This window comes from Balaenoptera physalus (assembly GCF_965194825.1).
Source record: "Balaenoptera physalus genome assembly, chromosome: X".
NCBI lineage: Eukaryota > Metazoa > Chordata > Mammalia > Artiodactyla > Balaenopteridae > Balaenoptera > Balaenoptera physalus.
Window position 1 is genome coordinate 76119522 of NC_138903.1, and position 18111 is coordinate 76137632.

Genomic DNA, 18111 nt, shown 5'->3' on the forward strand with positions numbered 1-18111 from the left:
TGGGAACCTCTTCTCACCTTCAGTTCCCTGCCAAGGGTGCTGGTCCCTTCCTATTTCCTCTTTTATTTTTTTCTTTATTTCATTCTACCCTGTTACGTGGGAATTTTTCTTGACCTTTTAGGTGTCTGAGGTCTTCCACTAGTGTTTAGCAGGTGCTCTGTGACAATTGTTCCAATTGTAGATGTATTCTTGATGTACTTGTGAGGAGAGGTGAATTCCACCTCCTCCTATTCCGCCATCTTGACTCCTCCCCTTTGTTATTGATTTCTAACTTTGTCATGTTATAGTTGAAGAGGATACTTTGCATCATATCTATCTGTCAAATATCTATTGAGACTTGTTTTGTGGCCTAATATATAGTCTATCTTGGAGAATGTCCCGTGTGCACTTGAGAAGAATGTGTATTCTGCTGTTGTTGGGTGGGTTATTCGACATAATTCTGTTAGGTACAGTTGTTTTACTCTGTTGTTCATGAACTCTATTTCCTTACTTACCTTCTGTATGGTTAATATGCTTATTAATCTTTCCTGTCTAAGGCCTCACCAGAATTGCCTTTAATGTCCATATTGTTGCCAACATCCTATTCAATTCTACCTAGGCTTTTTCTACATTTAAAATTCTTGAATTCTCTACCTATTACCCAGGACCAAAGCCACTTCCACATTTTTAAGTATTTTTAAAATAGTGCACCTCTTTCTGGTACCAAAATGTGCACTATTTTACTAAGACTGCTATAAGAAGTTATTACAGACTGGGTGGCTTAAATGACAGAAATATATTTTCTCATATTTCTGAAGACTAGAAGCTCAGCATTACATGTTGTCAGGGTTGGTGTCTTCTGAGGTCTCTCTCCTTGGTTTGTAAATGACCATCTTGTCCCTGTGTCTTCCTATGGTCTTTCCTCTGCATATGTCTCTGTCCAAATTTCCTCTAGTTCTTTGGACACGAGTCATATTGGATTAGGGCTAACCCTAATGACTTCATTGCATCTTAATTACCTTTTTAAATTCAATTCAGTCACATTCTGAGGTACTGAGATTTAGGATCTACCATATGAATTTGTGGTGGGACAACTTAACCCATAACACTTATCTTCTGTCTAGTTGACCTGTCCATTAATAAAAATAGAGTATTGAAGTCTCTCAAACTATTATTGTAGAACTATCTATTTATCCCTTCGATTCTGTCAATTTTCTTTACATATTTAAGGGTCTGTTATTTGGTGCATAAATATATGTAATTGTTATATCTTCTTTCTATATGGAGTTTTTATTAATATATAATTTCCTTATTGATGCATATAAATTTTTTATTTAAAGTCTATTTATAAGCTCTCTTTTGGTTCCTAGAATATCTTTTTTCATCCTTTCTTTCAATCTGTTTGTCTTTGGATCTAAAATATGTCTCTCATAGACAGCACTTAGTTTGATCATTTTTTTAACCCATTCTGCCAATCTCTGTATTTTAGAGAGTTTAATTCATTTACATTAATTATTCATGTGGGGAATTTCTGACATTTTACTTTATTACTGTTAATTTTATAAATTCCTTATAGCTTTTTTGTCCTTTATTTCCACCTTTACTGCCCTTTTTCTGTGCTCAGTCAATGTTTTTGTTGTAAACATTTTTATTCCATTATTATTTCCTTATGTGTATATTCTATAGCTATTTTATTTATTGTACCATGGAGATTACTGTTAACATCCTAAAGTTGATAAAATCTAATTTGAAATTTACCAACTTAATTTTTAAATCATATAAAAATTACACTCCCATACATCTTTTTCTACCTCCTTTCTGTTATTGATGTCACAGATTACATCTTGATACATTTTATGCCCAATTACATAGACTGTAATTGCCTTTTTACATATTCAAGTTTTAATTTAAGTAGAAAATAAAAAAGTTACAAACCAAAATTACAATAACACTAACTTTTATAAGTGCATGTGTATTTACTTTTACCAGAAATCTTTATTTCTTCATATAGTTTGAGTTACCATCTAGCTTTGCTTTTATTTCACCATGGACTCTTTTTAGCTTTTCCTGTAGAACATGTCTAGTGGTAACAAACTCCCTCTGTTTTTATCTGAGAATGTTTTAATATCTTGCTAACTTTGAAGGACATTTTACCAGATATGGAATTACCAGTTGACAGATTTTTTTTTCAGCACTTTAAATATATCACACTTTCTGGTCTTCAAGTTTTCTGATGGGAAATTTGCTGATAATCTTATTGAGGATCTCTTGTATGTGACAAGTTGCTTTTCTCTCACTGCTTTCAAGATTCTCTTTGTATTTGGTTTTTTGACAGTGTGATTATAATGCACATTGGGGTGGGTCTATTTCACTTTATTCAACTTGGAGCTTATTGAGATTTTTGGATTTGTAAATTAATATTATCATATTTTTTTGCTTTTTTTCAGCCATTATTTCTTCAAATATTCTTTCTCACTCTTTCTTTCCTCTCCTGGGATCTCCACAATGCACATGTTGGTTCACTTGATGGCTCTGTTTAACTTTTATTCATTTTTTTTTTCTCTCTGTTACTAAGACTCAATCATTTTATACTTCTATTTTCAAGTTCACTATTTCTTCTTCTTGTTCAAATTTATTTTTGAACCTCTCTATTTTTCATATCAGTTATTGTATTTTCAGGTTCAGGATTTCATTTTGGTTCTTTTTTATAATTGACATCACTTTAATGATCTTCTCATTTTGTACATACATTATTTTCCTGTCATGTCCATAGTTTCCTTTAACTCTTTGAACCACTTGGTGAAAGATGTTTTAAAGTCTTTAATAAGTCCAATGTCTGGGTTTTCTCAGATATATTTTCTGTCAATTAATTTCATTCCTTTGAATGCACCATATTTCCCTGTTTTGTTTTACTGCTTGTAATTTTCTTGTTGAAGACTGAATCTTTGAATCATATAATGTGGTGACACTAAAAAATAAGCTTCTCCCCCTCCTCAGAGTTTATTGTTTTATGGTTATTATTATTGTTGTTTTTGTATTTGTTGTAAGTTTTATCTGTTCCATGGATCAGCCTTAAGTGAATACTTCAGGTTTTCTCACGTCTTTTCTGAGCCCTCATCTTTACATGTGCATATATGTTGGCTTCCTAAGTTCCCCTGTATATGTGTGTTTTTTAAATAAATCTCAACACAGTGCCCTGATATTTTCAATGTGACATCCTTATTTCTGCCATGGATCTAGTTTGCTGCACCAGAAATTTTGGTTACTGTCCCTAGAGCTCCCTGTCATTGGAATGGCTGGTTGGGCATGTACAGATTCTAGTGTACTGATTACGAAAATATAGTGAAATTAATTGAAACTTACCAAACAAACTTCCTCCAGAAGCTGCAAGCATCCAAATAAACTATTTCCAAAATAAACTTGGAAAGCTTCCATCAGCACAACTGATGTCAATGTGGAGAGGTGGATTCCTGGTGCTTCCTATTCTCCCTCTCTCAAATGGAATGTTAGCAACATTCCAAACAAAAGAGATAAAAATATAAGAAAATTTTCATAAAACAACATATCTTTAATTTAGAGGAATATCCTTTACTCTGAAAATTTTGTTCTTTTCTATTTAAAACTTTATTATGAAAAATTTCAGGAACAAAGAACAATATAGAAGATAATATAATGAACTTGCATCAACACTTTGACATATACTAGAATCATCAACATTTTACCACTCTTGCTTCATATATCCATTTTTCTCCTTTTTAAAATTTAAGTATTTTTAACTCCCAGATAGTATCTCATTTTACCCCTACATACTTTATACTTCAATGTGAATTTCTAAAAAGAACAGATATTTACTACATAACCACAATACCATTATCACACTAAAGTTTATAGTAATTCCTCAATCACACAGAGATTTGATACATATTAACTCATATTAATCAATTTCATACATAAGAAATTTTCACTATTTGTCTCAAAATTTGCTTTTTGCAATTGATTTATTCAAATCATGATCCAAGCAAGTTCTAATATTTATTTGTTATATGTCACCTCTTTTATTCTAGAATAATGTCTTCTTAGTTTAAATTTTTATTAATAGATTTTATTTTTTAGAGCAATTTTAAATGTACACAAAAATTGAGCAGAAAGTACAGAGGAGAGTTCCTTAAATTTTCATTTTTTGAAGTTGGAGAAATTAGGTCAATTAATCTATACAATGCCCTACGTTCTGGATGTGTCTCTTTGCTGTCTTCTGCTGCCATTTAACTTATTCTGTAGCCCCTATAACTCTTGTAAAGCTGAAGTGATTTCTAAATTATTAATTAGATTAAGAATACTTTATTAGGTTAGAATACTATATAGATGCCTATGTTTATTTCATATTGCATTGCATCAGAAGGCATATCTAGGTGTCCCAATATTAGTACCGTTAAGATTGTTCTATGGATTTCTTTGTGACAGCCTGACTCCACCTTTGTAAAGTCCCCCAATTAACCTTCCAGTTAATTATTTTAATCATTGATAATTTTTGTCTAAATTAATTGTTTTTTTAGGGTGTACAAAAAGTTTGTTTCTAATTCTATAATTCCTTGCATATTCATTAGCTGTAATCTTGGGGGAAAATCCTTTTCTTCATTAACTAGCACTATGTGTGTGCATCAAAACACAGAAATGAGAGGATAAGAATTAGTTCTTTCTCTTTGCCAGTATTTAGAAAATAATTTGAAATTCTAACTTCCATGAATGTTAAACAATGGGTTGTTTTGATTTTGTACTCTCTCTCTTGCATAAAATTGTGCCCATTTATCACCCTTTTGTATTTTTCTGGGACTGGGCTCCTGAGCTCTTGCCTCATGTCAGATTACAAGGAAACTTAAGCAATTCCTGCTTGAACCCCTGCTATATTTGTATTTTGTGCTGTTTTTCCATACAATGCCCACAAAACTGTATAAGCCACCCAGAACTAAAGAACAAAATAAGAAGAGATGGTTACTTTCTTTCTTATCCCTCAAGTCAGCTCCTATATCTGGGTATTGTAGAAGGAGAAGAAACACATGAATTTTTATGGTCCAGCTAAATTGAAATTTATCCAATTTATCCAAATTAAATCTCACTCACCCCTTGGTAAAGCAGCTTGGATTCTAAAAGGATGAAGTGTTATTTGTGTGGACCAACTCTGTATTAGTAAAAAGTGATGAGTAACAACTAATAACAAACAGATTATCATTGTTGAGTACTTTATACCAGGGGTCCCCAACCCACGGGCCATGGACCGTTATCGGTCCTCGGCCTGTTGGGACCTGGGACGCACAGCAGGAGGTGAGCAGTGAGCAAACGAAGTTTCATCTGCTGCTCCCCATCACTCACATTACTGCCTGAACTATCCCCATCCCCCACTTCTGTGGAAAAATTGTCTTCCATGAATCCGGTCACTGTTGCCAAAAATGTTGGGGACCACTGCTTTATACCAACTTCATGACACAAATATTAAATGACAAACAGTAGAACTTTGGAGTTAGCCAAAAGGACAATCTGGAGAATTTTTTTCCTGTCCAAAATATGAACATTCTTGAGATGATCCTCTTGACTGTGATATTGTGAAATGTTAAGAAATATATATTTTTGTCTTCATCCTTGGCTCCTCACCAAGCTCCTAAAGCCTTTGTAATTCCCTCAATTATTTAGGTTCTAGGAGCATCTTTCGTTCTACACTTTGGTCTTTGAACCCAGTTCCTGACGCTGAGCTGCTTAATCCCTTGTAATTTCCATGGTAATATGAACATCTTTTCTTCTTGAGGTGACTGTAGTGGGCTCTCTATAGCTTCAGAATGGGGAATGATCACCAGAAGGACAAAGCCATAATTAATAACAACTTTTTATAAGCACTTTAACTTAAAAAATAAACACAGATCTTTCCTTTTTCCCCCCACTAAACAGTATGCTATATTACAAACAGGACACTAGGATAGAGATCTTCTTGTGGTTAATAAATAGATTTTAACCATTGTAATAGTTTATTTACTAATTTTCTGTTTAAAATACAATGATGGATGAGTTGATAAATGCAATCAAAATAGGCTTTTTTCTAGGTTTTCTAATCCCTTCTTCTACATCTTCAGACAATTTTTTTTTATGTCAGTAACTTAAATCCATGTCCCAAATTGCATATGGGTATATGTTATGAACATCAGTTTATTAGTATTCTTATAAGTTGAAAAAAACACATGAAAAGTTGTGGTGACTCAGGGAAACTTTATAATGGATATATTTTCTTTTTTGAGGTATTGAGGTATAATTGCTTTACATTGTTGTGTTAGTTGCTGCTGTATAACAAAGTGAATCAGCTATACATATACATATATCCCCATATCCCTTCCCTCTTGTGTCTCCCTCCCACCCTCCCTATCCCACCCCTCTAGGTGGTCACAAAGCACAGAGCTGATTTCCCTGTGCTATGCAGCTGCTTCTCACTAGCTATCTATTTTACATTTGGTAGTGTATATATGTCCATGCCACTCTCTCACTTTCTCCCAGCTTACCCTTCCCCATCCCCATGTCCTCAAGTCCATTCTCTATGTCTGCATCTTTATTCCTGTCCTGCCCTTACGTTCTTCAGAAACATTTTTTTTTCTTTTTAGATTCCATATATATGTGTTAGCATACGGTATTTGTTTGTCTCTTTCTGACTTACTTCACTCTGTATAGGTTTATTTTCAAATGCACTACTTAAAATTCTACATTACAAATACTGGAATCTAATATTGACTTTGAACCATGGCAGTTACTCCACATTGTTTTACTCACATTGTTTTGCTTAATTAAATGTTTTTTTCTTGCATAGGCCTATCATAATTCCAAACATTTTTCAAAGCCCAGGTCAGTTTTTACTCCTCTATGATTTCCATACCCCATAATCCAACCTGTACTATAGAATTTAACACTAAAGTATATTATGCACGTGTTTACTAATTTTCTTTGTAATTTAGTCTAACCACTTTATCTACATTTTAAGTTCTCTGGAGTCTCAATATCTCACAATTCTATTACTGAAAAGGACTTAGGTGATTTATATTTGTAAACCAAAATATTTTACTAAAAGTTATCTTTTCTAAAGTGGCATTCATTTATAATTTTCAACGTAAGATTGGAGAAATCACTTTCCCTATAATGTTCATTTATAGGTCAGGCCTAAAGCTCATGTAATCACCCATGGGCCACTTACGAGAATTGATGATATATTAAGTAAAAAATAACATATACATTTAAAAGAGTAGAAATAATGCAAGGCATAGTAGCTTTCCAGAAATAATTCTGGAAAATAATAGCAGTATTTGAGCAAAAAGCTGCAATCTCTTAGATATTATTATCTGTTGGTCTATTTCTATTGATTGCTTTTTATCCTGTTTAGAGGTAATGTTTTCCTTATTTTTAGTATAGCTAGTAAATTTTGATTGGATGCTGGACATTGTGAATGTTATACTGTTCTGTGTCTGGATATTGTTGCCTTCCTTTCAAGAACCTTAGGTTTTCTTCTGGGAGATAGTTAAATTGCAGTATAGTTTAACCCATCCAAAGCTTGTTTTTAAGATTTTTAGAGTAATAATAGAATAGCCTTTACTCTGGCTATACTTTGGCCCTATTACAAAATCATGACCCTGGTAGGATCTCTACTGAATGTCCTGAGTGATCACTGAGTACTCTCCACTCTGAATAGTGGGTACATGAAAAATCCCTGGACCTATGTCAGCTCTAGGAACCATAAAACTCATAGCTTCTAAATTGTTTGGTGCCCAGTTTTGTGGGATATTACCCTACACATTTTATCATAGTATTCAGTAAATGTTCAAAGGGAAACTCTATATAGATTTGTGGAGATTCTTTTCTGCATATCTTCCTCTTTTCTGTATCTCTGTTCTATAATACCCTGTAATATCAGACATTTTGAACTCTGATCTCTCTCTCTTTCCCAGACTCAGCAAGACTGCTATTCTCTACTTACAATAGACTTCTGGGCTATGTGGTACAGAATATGCCTCCAGGAAGAAATCCAGAGCAATAATAAGTCCCAATTCATTTGTTTTCATCCCTCTAGGTATCACAATACTGTACTCCTTATTGTCTAATGTATAAACAAGTGACTCATATATGCTGTGCAGTATTCCAGTTGTTTAAGGTAAGAGGGTATATTCAGTTCCTCTTTCTTCATATGGTCAAAGCTGCAAATCTCCCATTTGGAGAGGATTTGACTAAAATTATACTCAGAGGAATATTCGTGGATTTATGCTCTTAAAAAACAAACAAAAATTAAAATTAAAGGAATGAAGAACCCAAGCCAAGAAATTAAAAATAAGACAATAAAAACAATAAACCCCAAAGCTGGTTATTCAAACATATAAATAAAATATTGGCTTTTTAAAAACTAGCTAGTATGAATATAATTAAAAGGGAGACTTAGAGTAGGTATAGTGGAAACATACCTCAATATAATAAAGGACATATATGACAAACCCACAGCTAAGATCATACTCAATACTGAAAAGATGAAAGCTTTTCCTTTAAGATCAGGAACAAGACAAGGATGCCCACTCTCACCACTTTTATTCAACATAATATTGGAAGTCTAGCCAGAGTAATTAGGCAAGAAAAAGAAAAGAAATAAAAGGCACCCAAATTGGAAAGAAAGAAGTAAAATTGTCATTATTTGCAGATGACATGATACTATATATAGAAAATCCTAAAGATTCCACCAAAAAACTGTTAGAACTAATAAATGAATTTGATAAAGCCACATGATAAAACTCAATATACAGAATTCTGTGGCATTTCTTTACACTAACAACAAACTATCAGAAAGAGAAATTAAGAAAACAATCAATTTACAATTGTATCATAAAGAATAAAATGCCTAGGAATGAATTTACCCAAGGAGGTGAAAGACCTTTTAACTGAAAACTATAAGACACTGATGAAAAAATGGAAGAAGACAAAAATAAATGGAAAGATATTCCATGTTCATGGACTGGAAGAATTCATATTATTAAAATGTCCATACTACCCAAAGCAATCTACAGATTCAGTGCAATCACTATCAAAATTCCAATTGCATATTTCTAAAATTTGCATGAACCACAAAAGATCATGAATAGCCAAAACAATCTTGAGAACAGAAAACAAAGCTGGAGTTATCACACTCCCTGATTTCAAACTATATTACAAAGCTATAGTACTCAAAACAATATGGTACTGGCACACAAAGAGACACACAGAAAAATGGAACAGAACTGAGAGTCCAGAAATAAACCTATACATATAAGGACAATTAATTTATTGCAAATGAGCAAAGAATATACAATGGAGAAAGGATAGTCTCTTCAATAAATGGTGTTGGGAAAACTGGACAGTCACATGCAAAGAATGAAACTACACCACTATCTTACACCATACAAAAAAATTAACTCAAAATGTATTAAAGACTTGAATGCAAGACCTGAAGCCATAAAATTGCAGAAGAGGACATAGGCATAACCACATTCACGTCAGTCTTAGAGATGTTTTTGTGGATCTGACTCCAAAGGCAAGGGAAACAAAAGAAAAAATAAACAAATAAGACTACATCAAACTAAAAAGTTTTTGCAGAGTGAAGGAAACCATCATCAAACCAAAAAACTAACCTACTGAATGGGAAAAGATATTTGCAAATCATATGTCCAATAAGGGATAATATACAAAATATATAAAGTATGTGAAATATGTTAAGAACTCATACAATCCAACAACAAAACAACAAATAACCTGATTAAGAAAATGGGAAGAGGAACTGAATAGACAATTTTCCAAAGAAAACATAGAGATGGACAAAAAACAACAAAAGTTGTTCAACATCACTAATTTTAGAGAAACACAAATCAAAACCACAGTGAGGTATCATCTAACACCTGTTAGAATGGTTGTTATTGAAAAGACAAGAAATAAATGCTGGAGAGAATGTGGAAAAAAGGGAACCCTCATACACTGTTGGTGAGACTGTAAGTTGGTGCAGCTACTTTGGAAAATGGTATGGAGATTCCTCAAAAAACTAAGAATAGTACTACCATGTGACCCAGCTATTCCATTTCTGGGCATTTATCCATAAAACACGAAAATGCTAATTCAAAACGATGATGTATGCACACCTATGTTCATTGAAATATTATTTACAATAGCCAAGATAAGGAAACAACATAAGTGTCCATTGATGGTGAAATGGAAAAAGAAAATGTGATACACACACACACACACACACACACACAAACAATGGGATACTAATCAGCCATAAAAATGAATGAAATCCTGTCATTTGCTACAATGTGAATGAAACTTGAAAGCGTTATTCTATGTAAAATAAGTCAGAGGGAGAAAGACAAACTGTATATAAAATCTAAAAAAAAAAAAAAATCCAAAAATGACAAAAAAAAAAAATAAAACAAAAAAAACTCATAGACACAGAGAAGAGATTAGTGGTTACCAGAGGAGAAGGGGTTTGAAGATGGGTAAAATGAGTAAAGAGGGTCAGCTGTATGGTGATGGATAATAACTAAATTTGTGGTGGCTGTCACTTTGTAGTGCATACAGATGTCAAATTATATGCTGTATACCTGAAACTTATAAGATAAATAAATTAATTAATTAATTAAATTATATAAAATCAGAAATAAGAATAGAAAATAACCACATTATGGGTTAAATTAAAGGTAATTTAAGAGAATAATGTCACAATTTGAAAACCAAGATAAAATAGATAACCTATAGGAAAATATGGATTATCAATACTGACTACAGAAGATTAAAAAAATAAAAACTTAAAAAGGCCTATGACAAAGGACAAAATTAAAAATGTTTCCACATGCCCATTACTTCCTACCTCCCCCCAAAATTTGTAAGATTTGAATGGTTTTATCAGTAACTTTTTAAAAAATATATTAAAGAATAAATAATTTAAATGCTATTGAATCTGTTCCAGAGCAGAGAAAAAAGTAAGGAATTTTTGATAAAGCCAACAAAATTGTTACAATGCATCAATAAAGCAAAATAATAAAGCAAAACTACAGAAAATTTAATTTATATTGAAGCATTTCCACATTCTTCTACCACAAAATTTAACAGTTTTCACTTCCATATTCTCTGCTTTCCCTCTGGCTACTATAAACAAGTATGAACAAAAACTTTCTTCCTGCAATTATACCTTCTTTCCTGGATCATTTCAATTAGCATACATATCACCAACTACTATCAGTTACATAATTTGCAGGGTCCAGTGCAAAATGAAAATGCAGGGTCTCATACAAAAAGCAATTTAAAAATCTCATTAAAGGTACTATAATATAATGCTTTCTCCTTCCTCAGGTGATCTTTCTCTCAACATATATTTTTAAAATTTTACTGTTTTACACTGTATTCCCTTAGACTTTGGCTATTCAAAGGATGAAAATAGGTTCTCATGGGTACCCAGAAGCTCTGCCTCATGTATCTGCACACTCGTGTGTGCACCTGCTGAGACCACCAACTGTTGTGCTGCCCCTCCCACCAGGCACAAGACTGATGGGCCCAACCTGATGTTCAGAAGTTGAGTCAGGCATCTCCCATTCTCATGGTCCACTGCCCTCAACCCTCAGTGCAGAGGTAAACCCCAAAGATATTGCAATCTGTTGGGACATACTATATTCCTGGATTAAGGGTTGTCCAGAGGTACATTCCTGGTCAGTTGCCTGCAAAATGTGCCATAGAACTGTCAGTTAGGGTGAAGTGCAGCCACTGCCATGTTTCTGGCCAAGATGTTGCAGAGGGAGGGTTACAGTGGTTGCTGAGCAGGGACAAGGAAAGGGAGATAAGCAGAGTCCACAGCCCTAGAGACATGGGTAGCAAGCTGTTGAGAACCCATCCTGGGTGGGGGTGGGGCAAAGAGGCAGTAGGGTGTTAGATTGCCCAACCTCCAGGCCCCTGGTACCTGTGTTATTGTACCTTTGGACTTCACTTAGAAAACAAAACAACGTTAAGACTATTAAGATTTCATGACTGCTACTTCAGAGTATTAAACCAGCCCTCAGTGCTGGGCTCTTGGCTCTGAAGCGCATCCTGTTTCCAACTCTGAAATTCCCTTTGAGTTCCAGGATCCTATATACAACTACTTACTCCATTTGGAAGTATAATAGGCATTTCAAAATTAACATGACCAAAAGTAAATTCATGATTTCCACCTCACCCAAAGCCTGTTTACTTTTTCTTCACCCAATTTCTCATGTCAGAAACCTAGGAATAATTTTTGACTCCTTTTTTAATTCATTCTTTTTCACATTCCTTCCATCAGCAAATTCTCCCAGGCCTACCTTCAAAATATATCCAGATTACAACCACTTTGACCACTTCTATGGCTACCACCCTTGGTATGAACCACCATCAATGTTAATTTAGAATGTGCAATAAAACTCTTAACAAATCTTCCTGCTTCTACTTTTGCCCTGCACCAGTCTATTGCCCACAGATCAGCCTGTGTGTGTATATATATACATGTATGTAAATAGGGCTTGTCATTCTCTAGCTCAAAACAAATGACTTCCAGTTACACATAAAATGCAATCCAGAATTCTTATCAGATTTAGATTTGCTTCTTACCTTCCCTCACATGTTACTTGGGTGACCACAGAAAAAGTATTGAATCTTTTTAAGACTTGATTTCCTCTGAAAAATAGAGATGATAATAATAATATATATCTCTTAAAGAGGTTGGTAAGATTAAAAGCATTAATATATGTAAATAACTAAGCAGTACTTGGCTCTCAATAACTGGTTCTAAGGTCTTTTGTTGGAAATATTAATAACACAATGATTAAGTGGGGGGAAGAGGACAAGGAGAGACTGCATAAAAAATTTTGTTGGGCTTCCCTGGTGATGCAGTGGTTGAGAATCTGCCTGCCAATGCAGGGGACACGGGTTCGAGCCCTGGTCTGGGAAGATCCCACATGCCACGGAGCAACTGGGCCCGTGAGCCACAATTACTGAGCCTGCGCGTCTGGAGGTTGTGCTCCACAACAAGAGAGGCCGCAATAGTGAGAGGCCCACACACCGCGATGAAGAGTGGCCCCCGCTTGCCACAACTAGAGAAAGCCCTCCCACAGAAACGAAGACCCAACACAGCCATAAATAAATAAATAAATAAATAAATAATAAAAAAAAAATTTTGTCTACTATATATAAAATAGGTGACTAATAAGGACCTACTGTATAGCACAGGGAACTCTGCTCAATACTGTTTGTAATGACTTACATGGGAAAATAATCTAAAAAAGAGTGTATATATATATATATATATATGTGTGTGTGTGTGTGTGATAACATTCATTTTGCTATACAGCAGAAACTAACACAACATTGTAAATCAACTATATTCCAATAAAAAATATAAAAATTTTGTAAACCTAGTCACATGTGGTTAACTATGCATTAGTCACCTATTGCTGCATAACAAATTACTTCATAATCTCAGTGGCATACAACAATAAGCATTTGTTTCTCACATATCTACTAATTGGCTGGGAGTCAGCTGATAGAGGATTGGCTTGGCTGGGGAGCTCTGCTTAAGGTGTTTATCTGGTTGGGCTTGGCACTCTCACTCTGTGTTGAACCCTGGTCTCTTCCACGTATTTAATTCTGGGAGCCAGACTGACAGAGCAACAATTGCCCTGCCCCTGAGGGAAATTCTTCTCATAGTAAAAAATGAGGGGCAAGAGGCCAAACAGAAGCATGTGAGATTTCTTAAAATCTAGAGTAGACTCAGATCTAGCACAGTGTCACACTTTTACCCACAGTCCAGTGTCTACAGCAAGTCTCATGCCACATCTCAAAGTAAAGGGACTAGGTAGCATGAGGTGCTTTTTGTTGAAGAATCTGCAGAATTACATGGCAAACATTGTACAGTAGATACAAGGGGAGTAAAATATTCTGTCCAGTGACACCATCTACCACAGTAAAATAATAAGGTAAAAAGTATGGTGAAGGGAGTGATATAAAAAGCACTGGGACAAAATACATTCAAAAGAAAGATTTTACACAATTGTTCTTGAAATGTATCTAGTAAGTTCTATAAATATGAAAAAAAATTTTTCTTTCTAAAATCAGGATGCATTGATCAATTTGCTTTTAATCTGTAGGCACTACTTCAGTTTATCCACCTTTTAAAATTTCCTTTTTAGTAAATGGCTGGTTTTAATAATAGGAGAAATATTGGATAAAAAGAGAGTCATCTCTGCTTCTTGTAACATGAAAGAAAACTGCAAAAAGAATGGTACATTTTATTTATTTTCGTGAGGCTATTATAACAGCATTAGAGCTTCTGAAAAAAGGAATTATAATAAACATTTATCCTTAGTTTAAGCAGAATGACAAAGAGTGAGGTTGTGTAGAGAATAATGGACATTTTATATCTATAAGTAAACAAAAATCAGAAGAGTTAATTTTAACCTGAACTAAAATGACTACTTAAAGATAATTTGTGGGGCTCAGGGATTGAAATCTTCAGAACTTTCTCAAAGGAAACTTTCATTGCTAGTTGTTAAGTAGCTGAACCACAAATCTGCTAGAGTTTATTTTTGTATTGCAAGCATGTAGGTTGCAGTTTATCACAATGACGGCAATATCCATCATCCTCTACTTAAAGCTATAATAAATGTGTGCTCAAATCAACAAGTCTTTCCTTCAAAGTAAGTCAATTGTAACTTGTCCTTGATCAGTCAGACATCCTCCCTGTTAATCTGCTGAAGATGAACAGTTTACTGTCTTTCATCTTCAGAGGGAGCATGTCAGTGGCAATGATGATTTTTATGTCACATTCTTCAAGCAATATCATTCCACTATTGCTCAAAAGTTTAGTGAGATGTTAAGAAATGGCATACAATATACTTCTCTTATTCTCCCATTAATGTGATATATGATATTTGAACATTAAAAATATTCCATTATTGAAATAGGAAATATATATTAAATAGAAAATCAAAAGTGTGTTAGCAAAGAAGGTAAAAACAACAACAACAAAATCAATGGAAAGACATTCTTGTGTGATTGGAAGATCTCGAAAACTACCATTCTAAGCTATTTCTTATCTCCAAACACAAACACACAGACACACAACATTTGCAGAATTTGTGAATGTTTTAAAATAATCTCAGCACCATATTTTTAGCAATTGGAATTTTGCAATATTTTGAGTACACATTGAAAAGACAGGCAGACTTGAACAGATAAAGGGAAAGGTAAAAGAAAGTAGGACAGACATTTTTGGTTTAAATATTTAAAACCTTTTAAAAGGGTTTAAAATCACTGTTTCATTTTTAGTTTCTTAAGGAACTTCCATACTGTTCTCCATAGTGGCTGTATCAATTTACATTCCCACTAACAGTGTAGGAGTCATCCATTTTCTCCACACCCACTCCAGCATTAATTACTTGTAAAGTTTTTGATGATGGCCATCCTGTGTGGTGTGAGGTGATATCTCACTGTAGTTTTGATTTGCATTTCTCTAATGATTAGCGATGTTGAATATCTTTTCATGTGCCTCTTGGCCATCTGTATCTCTTCTTTGGAGAAATGTCTATTTAGAACTTCTTCCCATTTTCTGACTCATTTTTTTTGTTTTTTTGTTTGTTTGTTTTTATTTATTATTGACCTCCATGAGCTGTTTGTAAATTTTGGAGACTAATCCTTTGTCAGTTGTACTGTTTGCATATATTCTCTCCCATTCTGAGGGGTTTTCTTTTCATTTTGTTCATGGTTTCCTTTGCTGTGAAAAATCTTTTGAGTTGAATTATGTCCCATTTGTTTATTTTTGTTTTTATTTCCATTACTCTAGGAGACAGCTCAGAAAATATATTTTTGTGATTTATGTCAGAGAGTGTTCTGCCTATATTTTTCTCTAAGAGTTTTATAGTATCCAGTCTTACATTTAGGTCTTCAATCCATTTTGCTTTTATTTTTGTGTATGGTGTTAAAGAATGTTATGATCCAGCAATCCCACTCCTGGGCATATATCTGGAGAAAAAACATGGTTCAAAAGGAAAAATTCACCCCAATGTTCACTGCAGCATTATTTACAATATGCAGGACATGGATGCAATCGAAATGTCTATCAACAGGTGAATGGGTAAAGAAGATGTGGTACATATATACAATGGATTATTACTCAGCCATTAAAAAGAATGAAATAGGAGTCAAGATGGCAGAATAGGAGGACATGGAGTTCACATCTCCTCACAAGTGCATTGGAGTGGTTCTTGTAGAGCACCTGCCAAGCACTGGTGGAGGACCTCAGACACAGGGAGACAGGAGGAGTCTGCACACAAACAAGTAGGATGAGGGAGGGAAAAACGGGAGGAAAAGGAGTGGGGGTGGGACAGGACTGGCACCCCTGAGGGGATCTAGAGGAAAGTGGAGGTTCCCACACTCAGAGGAGATCAATCATGGCAAAGGAATCAGCAGTGACAGAGGGGAACCTTCGGGGGTTCAGGGGATTGGAGGCAAGTACAGCAGCTGCTCTATGGAAGGCGGAACAGAGTGCGACTGATGCACATGGTCCATGCCGCAGCCCTGCATGCCCCAACCTGAGTTGTGTGTCTCCTGGTGTGGAGGAGGGTTGCGTGCTGGAAAGTGGGGTTTGGAGAGTGGACCCAGAGAGGGGACAGCTGTTGGCAGTGAGGAGATGGCCTGGGGCAGCAGGAGGGAGGGGCTCCACTGCTGGGAGGGTTTATGGAGGAGACCTGGGCTGCCAAGGATGTGAGGTGCCATTGTTGAGTGGCATGCAGGGGACAGGGCCACCATAGCAGTGCCCTTCCCCAACCGCCAGCCAGACCTCCTTGGGCAATGGCAGGGGCAAAAAGCTGAGCAGGCTCGCCCACCCCTCAAGCCAGTGTCTTCCCTGCTTGTTCAGGCTATGGTGAGCCTGCTAGGCTCCTGTGTCTGAGATCCAACCTCGCCAAAGCCCCTGCCAGCTGTGTGGGTCCCAGGCCTGAATACTGCCCACGTCAATGCCTCCTCTATCTGTGCCAGCACCTGTGGCCACAACAGTGGAAGCCTGTGCTCCAGCTGGCCTGCTCAGGCACATGTGCTCTTGGCCAGCTTCATGAGCAGATGCTGGTGTGAGGAACACACACAGAAGTTGGGCAGACACAAAGGGTCCAAAGACCTAACTAGAAATCTTGGAGGGCCTCCTGAGTAGGAGGGCATTGGCTGTAGCTCAATGTAGGGGAAAAGACACTGATAGTGGAGGCACCAGGGAATTTTTTAATTTTTAATTTTTGTAACTTTTAATTTTATTTTAATTATTTTTAAATTTTTAATATATATATTTATTTTATTTTTATATTTTAATTTTATTCTTTTATTTAAAAAATTGTTTGCTATTGTTCTGTTTTCTTTTGTTGTTGTGTCATTTTTATTTTTCTAATATATTTTTCTAATTTGATTTGATTTGATTATTTATTTTTTATTCTTGGTTATAGTTCTGCACTTTTTTGTTTGTTGTCTTTTTTTCGGTTTGTTTCTTTGATATTATTGTTCTGTTTTGATTTGTCTTGTTTTTCGTTTTGTTTTGTTTTGGTTTTATCTTCTCTTTTTCTTTTTGTTTTTCTGTTTGTCTTTTGTTCACATAGCTTTTCCTTTCATTTGTTTTTTTCTATTTTATTTTGTTTTTTTGTTTTCTGTTTAGGTTAGTTTTGTTTTTATTATTAGTTTTGGTGTTTGGGCTCTCTTGTTTATCTGGGTGTCTTCTTGTTTTTTGCTTTCCTTGTTTTTTTTCACTTTTTGTTGTTGTTTGCTTGTTGGTTTGTTTTTCTTTGCTTCATTTTCTTTTTGTTGTTTGTCTTAGGTTTTATTGGTCTGTTTTCTTTTTTTTGGTTTGCTTATGTGTTTGTTTTTGTTTGGTTGGTTTTGTTTTTATTATTTTCCTTGGAATTTGTTTATATGTTTTTTTTCCATGTCATGTGGTGTCTTGGTTCCCAGTATGGAGTTGGGCAAGAGACCCTGCAGCCAATTCCAAGCTGCCATAGTACCAGAGGACTTCAGGCCCCATTGAAGATAAATTGGTGTGAGGTCCCCCAGAGGTCATCATCT